The following is a 14,778-nucleotide window of genomic DNA, read 5'->3' as shown; positions in this document are numbered from 1 at the left end:
CTTGAATCCTTTGGGTCAAGAATGAAGAATATCATTTTGTTATTCATAACAATTTGTTGTTATGAAAGTACCTCACAGAAACAGTAACAGTTTTCTTTCCTTTCTTCTCTTCCCTAGAGAAGCTCACAGTTTAGTAAATGCATCAGTCGAATCAGGCTAACTTCTACCGTGGTAAAAACTAATTCTTAAAATCTCAGTGTCCTAAAGTAACTGAAGTTTATTTCTCACTCATGATCTATGTTTCTTATGTGTCTCTTAAGACCTCTGTTTTTTGTAATTCATCATGGGCCCGGGCTGATAGAACAGGTATCGTCTCAAACATTTCTAGTTGCTGGCCCAGGGAGGTATAGTTCTGGAGGGTTTCATATAAGCAATCAGATGTTCCTGCCCAGAAGTAGCATACATCTCATCTGCTCACAGCTGTTGGTCAGAACTAGTCACACAGCCAACCATAGTGGCCTAGGGAGTGCAATCCTACCATACCCCCAGAATGCAGAGCACCAGAAATTCTTGGCAAGTTGCACTAAGGACCACCATAGTAGGGGTATAAACTATTATTGTTTTAGATGATCTCAGTCTACACTTAACTCATTCACCCATTGAGAAATAGTGTTCCAAACCAAGCAAGATCTTCTCTGTGTTTTCTTTCTGTAGAGAAAGAGAAGCAGGAGATTGGGGAGAGAAATAGTTAGGAAAAATGGAGAAAAGAGAAGAGAGACATAAAAGAGAAAAGTCAGGCAGAAAAGGAGGGAAGTAGGAAGGGAACAAATCAAAGAAAATATAATTATTCCAGAATATGTGTAATCCAATGAAAGGATGTTGGTAGCTACAGCATTTTAGAGAACCCCAACTTCTCTTAGAAATTTTCAGAATCACTAGAGTTCTTTGGAGAGCTTTTCTGTTTTCTGTTTCCTAATCAAATAATTGTGGAAGCAGTTAATATATGATCATTTATTTTTAAAATGGTTTCACTGACATCATCCTGCAAGATTATTATATTATCCCCATTTTATAAACACCAAACCTAAGGCCCTGAGGAGTTCAATGAAAAGCTGTCCCACTGGTGAATGATTCAGTGGTTATGTGGGTCATCTGGTGGAGGAGTATCGTGTTCAAAGGGGAAAGGGTCAGAGTGAAGAGAACTAAAGGGGAGAGAATATGGGCCCAAGAAAAGAATGCAGGAATGAGAAAACCCTAACTCCTAAGCTAGTCTTACAATGTGGCAAAGGAGTTTTTGTTTGTGACTTTCTCTGGCCTCTTTTGGGCATGACCTCTTGCACTTTGGATGACATTTGAGATTATTTTAAAGCCATAACAATAATCAGAGAGAGTGGTCAAAAAATGGTGACGTATGAATTAAATTTTCCCAGAACTTGTTCAGAACACAGGGCACAGGAAAGAAAGTTTTGACAGAGTCACCTGTGCCAACTCCCTGCTGGTGAGCCCTGGGAGACGAGGTTTTGCAGAAGGACTTCAATCTGCAGGCTTGGTCACTGCCAAGAGCAGCAGATGGCACTTGCTGGACATAGTTGCCTGTTATCCTGGGGCACCTACCCATATAGCCTGACAGTATACATGAAGTTCAGCTATTCTGGACAGGCCCAGGAAGTCTCCAAAGGAGGAAAATATTATATTAGGTTCAGTATAGTTTTCCCAGTGCATAGAAGGTACATAATCTCCTGATACATGTTTTTTGAATCTGTATTCTATTTTTATATATCTACTTTTCTTACAAAGGGGTATATTGTAATGTTACCCTGTAATATTCACATTTTTAAGGTTTTGAAGGACAACTATTATTTTGAAGGTGAGATTTCAAATTTTTCCTGGGAAGAATAAAACTTTTCCTGGGAAGAAGTTTTTGGCAACTGGTCCCTTGACAAGCATCCAAAGAGCCAATTATTGCACATAATTTTAAAAGCTGAAAAACTAATGATGATTTTATGGGTTCATTAACCTCATAGCATTGTTGATGTGTTCTCACAGAACTCTGGAAGTGGGTGGAGAGGTTGGAAAGAGTGTTCCTGTGAGTATCCCACTGGGAAAATCTCTGTGTACATTTCTCCTTGGATTGTGTTAATAACTCAGCCCAGCGCAGAGCCCAAAACTGCTGGCGCAGCACGTGGAAGGAGTTCCTGCTCCATCTCTCCTCTTGAGCCCAACCCATCTCTACTCCTGCTGAGAGCCCTGCCTCAGGTTGGCAACCCCTCTATGTGGCTGTCAGAGAATCATACTTTTCCCACCCCTCAGGGGCACCACCCACAGGACTGCCATCTGCTTCCGGGTCCAGGAAAGGTTCTCTGCCTGCAACTTTGGAGCACAAATTCTCTGAAGATTCTATGGCCAAATTTTCATGGAGCATATTGACTTGGGGACAAGGTTTTAGAAACTCTCTGCTCACTTCCCAGCAGTGTGTAACAGAAAAGGAGCAGATGGGTGGGCATGTAAAATGTCACTGTTATGTTCTGGCCAATTTCCTCGGACTCATGAGACATTAAAGAGTAGAGAGCCACAACAATGTGTGGTGACCTATAAGGGCCTGGAGCTCAAAGTAGAAGCACATATTTAAATTGGTGCCAACTATATATATATATATATGTAAAGATGGTGAGATATACTAGGGCATTGCTACTCAAGTGTGACCCTGGAACCAGCAGCAAGAGCATCACCTGGCAGCTTGTTGGAAATGCAGAATGTGCAGCCTTAGTCCACATTTATGGAATCAGAAACTATATTTTAGCAACATCCCTAGGTGATTTATAGACACATGAAAGTTTGAGAAGCAAACTGAGACACATTTGTATCTTTTGGACTCTATGGTACAATTGAAAGAACAAAGAATTTAAAATCAAAAGATGGGTTCAAGTGCTTGGTGAGGGTGATGGTATAAATATAGTTACAGATAAGTTCCCCAGGTGAGGGAGAGAAAGGAAAGCAAAACAGGAGAAAGCAAAAGAGGGTCTTGGGCATCTTTCTGCTATTCTCAGTCAGTACTCCCATGGCAGCAGAAATTAAATTTTCTCAAAATTTACTACTGTGGTCCCAATTTAAGTTAATTTAATTTATTTAGCAAACACTTATATAGCACTTACTATATGCCAGAAGAGCTCTCAGCACTTTACAAATATTAATTCACATAAGCCCCATAACAAGTTTAGGGGGCAAGCATGACTAGTGTGAGCCCCACTTTACAGAAAAGGGAACTGAGACACCTCCCTAGAGATACAATGAGGTTAAATAATTTGCTCACAGCCACACAGTCAGGAAGGAACAAAGCTAGGATTCAAACCATGGAAGTCTGCTTAAGGCTGGGTCTTAAACAGTAAGGTCAATTGCTTCATAAATGGCAGAGGTAATTGGAACCTGATCCTAGGCATTCTAAATGTGACTTTTGTTGGAAAGCCTTTGTTGTATTAGGTTGTTATATTTGCCATCAAAAATAATGGCAAAAACAATTGCATTTGCACTAATATTTATATTTAAAAATTGGTGCCACTATTGCTTTCTATTTCATCATATATTAATGCATATTACAACATAAAAATGATTCTTTTATTTACCTTTTATTGGCTAAAACTGATGTTTTCAGCCTCAGGCTTCACATAACTGTTATAGTGTGGGTAAGCCTACATGAGAAGCAGAGACTTAAAACTTTCCCAAGGACCATCTGCAGCCAACAACAGCCACAAAGCCAAGCCCTGGGCCAATAACATAACACCCTGAAGGTTCTCCTAGGCTGAAGGAAAGATTTCCAAACCACAACTTCCATTGAAAATCATAGTTAAGTTAGATAAGATAATTATAGATAAGAAATCATAGTTAAATCATATATGCAATCTGGTGGGGTTGTTTCTAACTTGGGGAAGCTTGTAAAATACAGTCTCGGTTGACATATTGTTCTTATTCATAAAATGAACTGTTACTTTATACCTAGAGCATTCTTGTAGATCCTGCTTACCATTTTCTTTTCTCTCTCTCTCTCTCTCTTTTTTTTTTTTTTTTTTGAGACGGAGTCTCGCTGTGTCTCCCAGGCTGGAGTGCAGTGGCGTGATCTCGGCTCACTGCAAGCTCCGCCTCCCAGGTTCACACCATTCTCCCGCCTCAGCCTCCCAAGTAGCTGGAACTACAGGCGCCCGCCACCACGCCCGGCTAGTTTTTTGTATTTTTAGTGGAGACGGGGTTTCACCATGTTAGCCAGGATAGTCTCGATCTCCTGACCTCGTGATCCACCCGCCTCGGCCTCCCAAAGTGTCTCTCTTTTTTTTTTAGATGGAGTCTCTCACTCTGTCACCCAGGCTGGAGTGCAGTGGCACAATCTCGGCTCACTATAACCTCCACCTCCCATGTTCAAGCGATTCTCATGCCTCAGCCTCCCAAGCAGCTGCTGGGATTACACCCCAGTAATTTTTGTATTTTTAGTAGAGATGGGGTTTCACCATGTTGGCCAGGGTGGTCTCAAACTCCTGACCTCAGGTGATCCACCCATCTCGTCCTCCCAAAGTGCTAGGATTACAGGCAAGAACCACCGCACCTGGCCCCGCTTACCATTTTCAAAGACAAAAGATAAGTTTACACATTATGATCTACCCATTTGGATAACAATAATTATTTATCCAGTTATTATCAAACATTCAAATATTTAATGTGAACCTCAGCTATACACAAAAACCAAATAATGGCCGTTGTCAAATATTTCAGAAGATCTTATGGAACATTTTTCTTCTGTAGTAGAAAAATACACACAATTCTCCATGTCTTTTCTTGTAAATACAGTCTCATGAAACAGTTTGGTTTGGTGATATGTAGTTCAACTGTAAACACTAAGCATAGCTGAGTGTATTAAAATTTCTTAGTCAATATCAGAAAAAAAAATGTAGAACAGGAAGGTGCTATAAGAAGAGCAAGATTGCTGTTTAATTTCATTTTTTACAAAGTTTGAATCATTTGGCTTTATAAATATTAGAGTAAAATGAGAATCTCACCCATCTGTAAAGTATAGCCTGCACCAGAGTGAAGGTGCTGGATGTGTAAGTAAGCCTGAGCACAAAAGAAAAGGAAAATCACCTTCTTTCATCAGGGCAAACTGAGCAACTTTAGCCTGGTGGTGAAGCACATGGGCTCAGGGCTCAACCAGCCTGACTGGGTGACTGATTTACCCACACAGTAGTTGTGACTTCTTAGGGTTGTTTGAAGATTAAATAAGAACTGTGTATAAACCATTAAGCACAACCCCTGTTTGCCTGGATTTACAATATGGTGCTCCCCATTTTCCAGCCTCTCAAACATACAATCCTATAACAAAAGATTTATTAATCCACAGTCATGAAGTTCACTGAGAAGCCAACTTGATAAAGGGAAGCCTCAGTTAACAATTTTGTGCCACATAACATGGGTTTAAAATGTTCATGGAGAGACTGCAGTAAGGAAATTTGGACACTGACTAGGAATACTTGATAATTATCCCCTTTTTGAGCCAACAAATATTTACTGACACCAAGTTAATACCAACTCACTACTGTGTGTAGAGAGTATAAGGAGTCATGACCCCTGATTTCTAAGCCCTAACATCCTCGGGTAAATAAAGCACTTAAAAAAAAAAATCTGTGATTCAGACTTTGTATGCCAATTGCTAGAGGTATATGCTATGAAAGTTTCAAAGAAGGTGAGATTTCATTCAACAAAGCCAGTAGGAACAGCTTCAAAGGGATACAGAACTGAGCTGAGTTGGGCTTCCCAATGAAGGAATCCAGGCCTCTCACAGGGCCCCACCAGCCTGCTCTGGGTTTGGCTGCTAGCTCTCTGACCTCATCCAGAATTATGTTCCCTGACCTCACTCTGCTCCTCCTCTCTGTCCTTCTTTCTGCGTCTTCAACCTACCAAGTGTGCTCTATCTCAGAACCTCTGCAATTGCTGTCACTCTTCCTGGAATGTTTTGCCCCACATTCTTGAATTGAGTAGCTCCTTTTAATTATATCTCCGGCTAAATGTCAGTTCAATTTTCTCTTCTGTTTCTCTAACAGTTGACTTTCTCTGCCTTCCCATAGTTTCTACTCGTCATGAAACTGTCCAGCATGTGGTTGGATTTGGTGTGAGGTTGTTCCAGTGGCTTGACACGGTCCTCACTCCAACCACAAATTGACATAGTCTCCATGTTTCTTGGCTTCAATTCTCAAAATAGGTGTTCTATTTGACATCAGACCAGGTGTGCTTCCCTGGCCTGGTTGTTCGAGGTCATGAGGTTGAGGTTATGGTTTAATAGATTCTTAAAGAGCCTATACGGAGGGAAGGTGGTAAATCTTTCTCAATACTCTTGTCTACTGTGGTATTTTCCTGACACCATGGTTATTTTATTAATTCTATTAGCTTTAAGTTTGTTCCTTTAGGTTTCTAAATATCCAAATGCATCATCTAAAATAATAATCATTTTGTTTTCTTTATGCCTCAGTTTCTTAATTAACAAATTTGAGGATAAATGACAATACTGTGCTCTTAGATTTGTTGTGATGTTTAAATGAGTTAATGCCTATAAAGTACTTAGGACAGTATTTAGCACAGAGCAAACACTCAACAAATATTGCCAATTGTTCTTACCATTATTGTTCCTTTTTCATGGCAAAGTCCTTTGTAGGACTTTTAAATTTTGAGTGAGGTGTGGGAGATTGGTGGAGTAGGTATACCAGGTAAGAGAAGTTATCAGAAATATGCAAATATAAGGCATGATAACATTTTTAAATGTTAGATAATAAAATTATCAGCAGGTACATTTGTTAGATATGCTGAAAAAAATATTAAACTTAAAAGCTAATTTCACATGTTCCCACAGCAATATTTCTCAAAAATTATTTGCTCCCTTTTCTACCTCCTTTTGACCACTGTAGTCAATACTCTCTAAACACCTATTATATTCCTGGTCTTCATCCATGCAGTTGGGTTCCCCCCAGAAGAGCACTCTGATGGGGCATTGTGCTGACCCATGATGGTCAGGTAATAAGAGCATGACATAAACTTTTGTTACTGAAAGCTACGAAGATTTAGGGGCTGTTAATTGTTGCAGCATTACTCTGTCTCAGCTGACTGATAGACCATGAGTGAAAAACTCACATTTATACCTTTAAATAGATATTCTAAATTATTTGAACACAAAGGTAAGTGAAAGGTCATCTAGCTGAATTAGTAGGTCGTAATGTCTCTAGAGAAGGAAAAACAAGAAATATTTAAGTAGCTATAGGCATAAGACTTAAGCAATGTTCTTAGAATTATCCTAATGCCCTACATCTAGAAAAATTAGTTATTTATACATTGAAATGAAATTCATACATGTTATGCACCAATAAGTTTAACTTTGTAAAAATTTAAAACAACATCCTAATTAATATAAAAATGAGATATCAGATATATTGATGAGGTAATATGGTTTCAATGTTATAATAAAATAATGTGTATTTCAACATGTAAATGCACAGACAAGACTATATCTGAAGGCATCAATGTAATTTTTAAAAAGTACAAGAAAATGTAAGTACAGAAGTCCAAGAGGCTACTGGAACTAGAATCAATGATAGGGTATTTAATAACACAGTAGATTTGTTATCATGATAAAGAAAAAAAAACCTTAATTAAAGTAGTGATTAAAAATTTAATTAAGTAATTAAAAAGCAAGTAATAATGCAGAAGTATATTTTTACAAATTAGCTGAGCTTTTCTTGTAACACTTATGTCAAAATAATTTACTCTATGTATCATGTTATGTATAGTAAAAACTGCATCAAAGAAAAGATATCTTTTACTTTAAAAATCCCAGCATATGACAACGCATGAAGAAATATCTTATATATAAAAAGCCTTTGGGCATACAGTGGATTATCACTCAGTAATAAAAGGTACAAATTATTGATACATGCAACAACTTAATTGAATCCCAAAGGCATAATCCTGAGTAAAAGAAGACAATGTCAAAAAGTTACATACTGTATGATCCAAGTTACATGGCATTCTTAAAAAAGACAAAGCCTATACTGACCTTAACAGAAAATAGATCACTCATTGCCAGGACTCAGGAGTGAAGTGTGTGACTTCCCTGAGAACCAACCTGAGAAGGATTTTTGGAGCAATGGAACTACTCTGTATCTTGGAACTGTTCTGTGTCTACACATATGCTAAAACTCATACTGCTATACGCACACACATACACAAAAGACAACAACTCTACTGTATGTTTATTTAAAAAACAAAAAGACTGTTGTATTAGTCAGAGGGTTCTTCAGACTAACAGAACTAATAGGGTGTGTGTGTGTGTGTGTGTGTGTGTGTGTGTGTGTGTGTGTTGTATGTGTGCATAATAAAAGAGATTTATTAAAAGCAATGGGCTCACATGATTATGAAGGCTGGCAAGTCCAAATCTGCAGTGTGTGACAGCAGACTGGAGACCCAGGAGAGCTAATGCTGCTGATAAAGTTCAAAGACAGTCTTCTGGAGAATTTTCTCTTGCTTGGGAAGGCAGACCTTTGTTCTATTCAGGCCTTCAACTGATTGTATGAGGCCCATCCACACTATGAAGGGCAATCTGGTTTGCCCAATGTTCGCCGAGTTTAATGTTAATTTAGTCCAAAAATATCCTCCAAGCTGACACATAAAATTAATTATCACAACCCTGGATGCAATATCCTTCAATAGGCAACTAGAAATTAATGGTAGATTGGGAAAAAAAAATGAATATAAGAAGTCAGGTTAAATCAAGATGCATCCAAAACATAAATAAATAAATTATTTCAACGTAACTTTCACAACATTTATCACCTACTGACTTCCACATTTAAGAGTTTGTGAGAGAAAAAAAAAGAATTTTTGAAACAGACTTTATTGATTATATTTTAAACAGACTTTATTAACTACATGTAGTGATAGTCTTGGATTTTTTTTCGGTCTATTTATTGAATAATGTTTATTTTTAAGTCAATCTGTTAAGGAAATCTCAAATTTTCAAATCTCTTTCATTCCAAGTAGTGCTCACTTTGTATGGTACTGTGTTAACTGAAACTGAGTATATCAGAATTGTGCAAAGCAAGGACACACAACTTCAATATGCACAGGTTTCAGTTAACATGATGCCATGCAAAATGAAGACTGCCTACACATATTTGACTGTAACAGCTACAAATGCAAGCTGACACAGGTGTATATATTAGCAGCTCTAATACCATAAATAGCATCATTGTCAGTGATGTGCATTTCCAAAATTGTAAATCATTCTTGGTACATTTCCTAACAAAACAAAGAACAATTCATTTTTAGTTTTCATAGTGTTTGCATTCCTAAGAAAATGGGTATGTATTAAATGTTCAAAAATTACATTATATGTATATCCCTAGCTCCCTGAATGCTAAATGTCAGAAGACCCCTCCCCGTACCGTGAAACATAATAATCAACCCCGGCCAAATTTTCAAAATACGTCTAAGAAAGGATACCCTCCACCAAAATCACCACTTACAGCTTTAAGAAGATATCATAAAGATTAACCACTTAAAGTCCTAAGACAAATTAGACTATATTAAATTTCAGAAGAGATTTTTTATACATATAATGCCTGGACAAAGCAAGTATCTTACAGTTTGAGGATCTCTGACCTTTAACGTTCAGATTAAAATTGCTCATAAAATCTTGGTCCATTAGCAATTCAGACAGAGAGAAAGGCTAGCTCTGTTCCTCATATACAGCGAACGCTCAATAAATTTAATTGAAATTCAAGGCAGGCAAACTTGGTTTTGCTTAAAAAAAATTATTGGGATAATCGGTGTGGTAATTCCTAAGCTGACTTTAGTATAAAGGAAAATAATTCACCCAAAAATGACAGATTTTCTTTATTTCCTTTGGTATACTATTAGTTTTCCTTTTGCTGCTTTACATCAAAACTAGTAACTCCTGAAAACCCTATTCTCAAGGTAATAAGGAGAATCATAAGAGAGGCTATGGCCTTAATGTAAACCAACCCAAGGACAGATTGAAGGTAAAAATCTTGGCTTTGAAATCATGCATTAAATGCACCATGTTATTGAGCTCACGACAATAGATACTTTGTTGTTTTGTTTTGTTTACTCAAAAATTTTATTTGCAAACTAAATTTCCGTAATACGTTGCCAAGAGAGTATAATTGTTATCTATGTAAATGTTTGTGGTAACATACTAAAATAGCAATTTACTACTTCAGTTATTCTTCTGATAGCATCATTTCATTTTGGATCATTCGAAGACAATTGGGTCCTTGATTATAAAACACACTCTCTCTATTTCTAGAAAAATAACATAAAATAAAGAAATATGCTTCTAAAGAATTGTTTATCACTTGATAATTACAGAGCCCTTGAAGCTATTCTCTATATTTCAAGAACTCTTATTTTTTTTTTCTCAGGATCAAGCAGTTCTTTGTTTTAATTTATTTTCCTCTTAAATACCTCCTGCTATTTAAGCAATAATTCCTTCCAAATCAATTGTTAGCAGCAGTTAATGACTGGTTGGTTAATTAATAGCTCAAAGCAAAGCTGAGGGTGTTCCACGTTCTAACAAACCACCAGAGTCTAACTGGGGTATTATTGTTACTATACCCTGTAATCAGTGGCTTCTCATAGCATTGTGGCCACATATTACTTTATTTTTACTAAACAGGATGAGTTGAATGGGAAATAGGTGACAGCATTATAAAATCAATTACAATAATATACATATTCTAAAATTATTTGCATGTCCAGATTGATTCTTATTTCCATAGGATGTGCCAGAAGGCAGGGGGGTGAAATGTCAGCTTGTACTGGTTAGTGAACTCATTTAACTGTAGCAGTTTCCTCTCCAGGGCTCCAAGCCTGATGTATCTGCAAAAGCCTCATGGCATTTCAAATGTTTTCTGTTCCAAAATTGTAACACAGCACTCGCTGACAGCAAAAGGAAAGAAATTGTGCTGCACATTTTCTGCCTGGTAAACATACGGTTTACTTAACGACACCAGATATGCCTTCTGATTAGTTAATAGAGGGGATATGTGCTTAATAGTTACTGCAAGAACTTAAATATCAAGAGTCCTCAAATTCTATTCCTAATACCTCCTGCCTTGTTCTATGTGACCACAGGGAAGTAATTCAGCAACTTTGTGCTTTGTTACTAAGAATTCTAACAATCAACCAAAATCAAAGACAGCTATTCCAAAAATGAGTCTAGAGATGCTATAATGCCCTAGAGTTTTGCCTTTATTAGAAATATATTGATAAATGTGTTGCATGGAAATAAATATCAGGCATATATTTTGTGATTTACTAAAGTAATGCTTTCACTATTCTATATCGTCCTTTCAACTACCAACTCCTTGAGACAGTATTGAAATGGAAAATGTTCCCCTATCCCCCTCGCAGGACGTGGGATGGGGGTGTGGCTCACTTCTTTGGTGCCCTGCTGCTCAAATCCCTATTGGGAATATGCAGACGGACAGGTTGTGGGGCTCCAACCTCATGGCTGTGTAGAGGATTGAATGTTTACAGCTCCTGAAGCCCCGGTGGGCGTGTGTTACAGGGTGCTCTTTTACTTTAGCTGTCCATAGGCAGCTTGTGTTAGCTCAATTAGAACCTCTGTTATCACAAAAGCAGAGGGCTTTCTGTATCCTGGGATTCTTTCCTTGGTGTACCGGAAGAACTCAGTCACACCTAGAGAATGAATGCAAGGTTTCCTTGAGTGGAGGTAGCTCTCAACAAATGAGGGAGCCAGAAGAGGAGGAAGTAGGAAAGTGGTTTCCCCTGGAGTTGGGCCACTCAGCAGCCAGGCTGTTCTCCCAGCTGCCCTGGCCAAACTCCGCGTTGTTCCACTGGTCGATGACCTCCCTTCCTGCCAACGTCTGTTGGTGTGTTCTTCTGCCGGCATGCTCCCCTCGACGTCCTCTCAACGTCCAGCCACTTGTGTCTCTGTCCGCTAGGGTCTCAGGGTTTTTATAAGCACAGGATGGGGGCATGGAGGGTCAGCGTGGCCTTGGAAAATGCAACATACGGGCACTAATGCAGGAGTGCCTGTCCTTACCTAGGTCCATGGGCACAGGTCCGGGGGGTGAAGCCCTAACCAGAGACCTACCTGCCTTTCTCTACCTAGCACTTCCTTCCTCCCTCCCATATCAGTGTTAGCAAGATACCTCTGATTTTATCTTTTATTCCTCTGTGTACTTACAAAATGTTGAGATACCAAAGGTAAATCTGTGTGGAGTTAGGGTATAAACATTAGTTAATATTCTGGCTTCTGTATTTCAATGTAATAAACTATTGCCAGATGAAAGTTGAGATATCACCATGGAATAAGAAGTCTCAAATCCCAGTTTCAGGAATTTGCTGGCAGCACAGTGTCATAGGCTTTCAGGGATGATAGTGGAAGAGAAAAGTTGATGCAGCTAGAAACAGGAATGAAAAGTATAGACTATTCCTGGATAGAGGACTCTGAAGGGGAAAGGAGATGGAAGATACGTAATCACTGAAGAAGAAAAAAGACCACAATGAAGACTTTGTCAAATGTATAGCAAGTAAAGGTCACATTCATGTCATATACTCATTCTCGTGAGAATCACAAATAATGCTGTTGGCTGAGTCACAAAGTAAGTAAAACCCAAAGCTTGTGTCCCCTGTTCTCTGACAGTATTTCAAACGTGGTTAGCAAGCTGTGGCCCAGATTTTTGTTAAAGGTTATTCACTGAATCTCCAGACCAGGTATATTTTGTTATTTTCACAATTTCTAAAATTTCATTGTTCACTAAACTGCCTCAAATTGGCAGGATAAGCAAAACATGCCCCTTAAGATAATAAATGTCCAAGAAGTTTCCTGTCTGAAGAGATGATTAATGACTTAAAAGATTAAAATATCCCCAGAAATGACTTTTTGGCCAAACCAAGTCCCTAAGTGGATTACCATCTCATGAGTCTACCTGTAAGCTTTGAAATATGATGTTTCTATCAAAAATATAATACATATTCTTTACTTTGTAGCCATTTGAACAACATTTTCAGATTTCGGGGGAATAAATTTATTTAAATTTTGATAGGGGTTTATTTTAACTTTATTATTAATACTACCATTATATTAATGGAGAAAACTAACTTCTGCTTGCTGAGTATCTAAGCTATTCTAAGTGCTGGTCCTTATTTTATTTAACCCTACAATAAATTTGTCTGGTTCGTGGTTTTATATACATTTTGTTGTGCATACCAAAGATACAAAGGTGCAGAAATGTTAAGTGTTTTGGCCAATATCAGCCAGCTGGCAGTGAGCAGAGCCAGGATCCAAACACAATCCTGCCTGACTCCAACACTGTTATATCCAATAAGTGGCACTGACCCTTGAATCTCACAATGCCTAAATCAGAATGTGTTACTTCTGATGATGACATAATCATCCTTTTTGTCTTTCAAGTTCCATTCTTGTACAACTTTTGTTTTATGTTTTCCTAACTTCTAGGTCAAACTGTAGAAGTGTCTGGAGCAGAAGACATAGGGAATGCAAGGGCATTCTTGCCTTCTGCAGTCTTCCAGTTAAGAATCACATGGCTGACCCTGAAATAGAATTCCCCACCTTAAAGCTCATTTTGATGGCTCAGTGGAAACCTATGGCCAAACAAATCAAAAGTGATCAAGATATAGACCCAAGTGCCGTAAGAGCACTCAGGGTTTATTTTACTATGCTCAGGAGCACTCAGGACTTGTTTTACCACATTCACTAGGCTTTACTGAGAATCAGTCATGGGAAAGTATACCATATAGTGCCCTGAAGAATTTGTTCTAGTGGTTCCACTGAAGGAAGACTAAAACAGTTCACCTGAGGCATTCACAAATGAGCACAATGCAATAATGTGAGAACCAGCAGCAACCTTTGGGACTTCTAAATGATCTTGGCAATAATTATAGCTGTGGGTCTTGAATCAGCAATAATACTTCTACATTTGTCAACGTAAGGGGAACAAAAACCATATACATGTTCTACTTGTATCAAAGGCAGATATTTTTCTTTTATTAATACAGCTTTTCTTTCATGTCAACAACCTAGACTTCTGTGCTTTAAGGCAGGCTGCCATGTAAGCCTGTCACAGCTATTAATTAGCTATGGGTTAAAAAGTTAAGCATAATCTATGACTCTGTGAATTTAGGGTCACCCTGTGGTAGAACATGAAGCAATATTTTAGTCAGTTGGGCTATGTTTACTTTATGTAAGAATGCAAGAAGAAATAAGCCATACACAATAAATTTAATTCTCACATACAAACTAATCAATATATTTGCCTTTGAAACCATGCTAATTATCCACACAATTTGGCAAGCGTTCAAAATACAGCCGCAGTGGAAACTAATGCAATAAAAATAATTTTCACACATTTTTCATTTTCTGTGAGAATTGTTTTTCCAATTCCCTTTCTAACTGTTTATAGTTCATTTAAACTATTTAATCTCTAACAAATTGTATTTAGAGAAGTATAATTTCTATTTCTTCATATTACATCATGGGCAAATAATAATCCAAGAATGTGTTGTTGAATAGTAAAGGGGGCAACTAGAGTTTGTTTGCAAGTTTCCAATTTGCAAAAGATAAATTTCAGGCCATGGCTCAGCTTCAGAATGGAAAAGAAGTCAGGCCCAGATTGAGGGGACAAACTCATATTGGGAGGGGCTAATGATTGGAGTAGCGGATTGCTTGGCCTAAGTTGAAATCTTAGGGACAGTTTAAAGAGCAGACATAATTAAAGCAAGTCACCAACTGGGAGAAATATGCCT

This window comes from Macaca nemestrina, chromosome 3 (genome assembly GCF_043159975.1).
Source record: "Macaca nemestrina isolate mMacNem1 chromosome 3, mMacNem.hap1, whole genome shotgun sequence".
Classification (NCBI taxonomy): domain Eukaryota; kingdom Metazoa; phylum Chordata; class Mammalia; order Primates; family Cercopithecidae; genus Macaca; species Macaca nemestrina.
Note: the sequence above shows the minus strand (reverse complement) of the source record.